The sequence below is a fragment of the Crocuta crocuta genome, unplaced genomic scaffold, assembly GCF_008692635.1.
Source record: "Crocuta crocuta isolate KB4526 unplaced genomic scaffold, BGI_CrCroc_1.0 scaffold290, whole genome shotgun sequence".
In the NCBI taxonomy this organism is placed as follows: Eukaryota; Metazoa; Chordata; class Mammalia; order Carnivora; family Hyaenidae; genus Crocuta; species Crocuta crocuta.
Window position 1 is genome coordinate 6,268,802 of NW_027527429.1, and position 824 is coordinate 6,269,625.

Consider the following 824-nt stretch of genomic DNA (forward strand, 5'->3'; position numbering starts at 1 on the left):
TGACTCAGAAAGCTACAGGACCCCACCCGTGGGCAGAGTGCAAGGAGGCAGGCAGTACCTGGGTGGGGCTTGGTACTTTCACTGATACAGAGCAAATGGAGGGGAGGCCCAACCCCTCAGAATCCTGTCACTTGATCTCCTCATCATCAAGACAGCCACAGATTGTCCTTGCCAAGAGCAGAAAGTCATGCCTAATTATGACAGGTCTAATCACCCGGATTTTAGAAAAAGCACAATTTCACTTTCCCATCAGTTGGCTGGAAAGTTACTTATTCATCAAACATCTGCCGAGAATGTGCTGGGTCCTGCACAAAAGACTAGATACCAGGGGCTAATCAGGGTCCAGGGGGTATATGGGATATCTTTGATCCTTCTCACTCAATTTTACTGTGAACCTAAAGCTTCTTTAAAACATGAAGTCTATTACAGAAAAGATGGAGGTTCACGCCCGGCCTCCAGGTGAGGACCCCTAGCAGGGGAGCCAGACAGGCAAATGATGCCGCGCACAGTGAAGGTGACTCCTATAAGTAACCCTACTTTGTACAAGTGGCATTTATTTACACTAATATATTTCTTATTACCTGGTGGTGTAATGTTTTTTCCAGGATGAGTAGAGTAGAAATGAGTACCATATATGTAAAACTTACTAGAGTCCTTCTTACTAGAGTCCTCTTCCTCAATTATCTCACTTCTGACTTTTCCCTAGGGGGCCCAGAAATCTTGCTCCCCACCTCTGAGGGGATGGGAAAATTTGAGCAAACTGTTTTTTTATGGCTTGTGAGCTAAGAATGGATTTTGCATTTTTAAAGAGCTGTAAACAAACA

The 824-nt window shown here is 44.7% G+C and overlaps 1 pseudogene; it reads right to left on the reverse strand.

Moving 5' to 3' along the window:
- Positions 1-442: 442 nt before the first annotated feature.
- Positions 443-824, reverse strand: part of LOC144226973 (UDP-glucuronosyltransferase 1A9 pseudogene) — a 6,243-nt pseudogene continuing 5,861 nt past the window's right edge.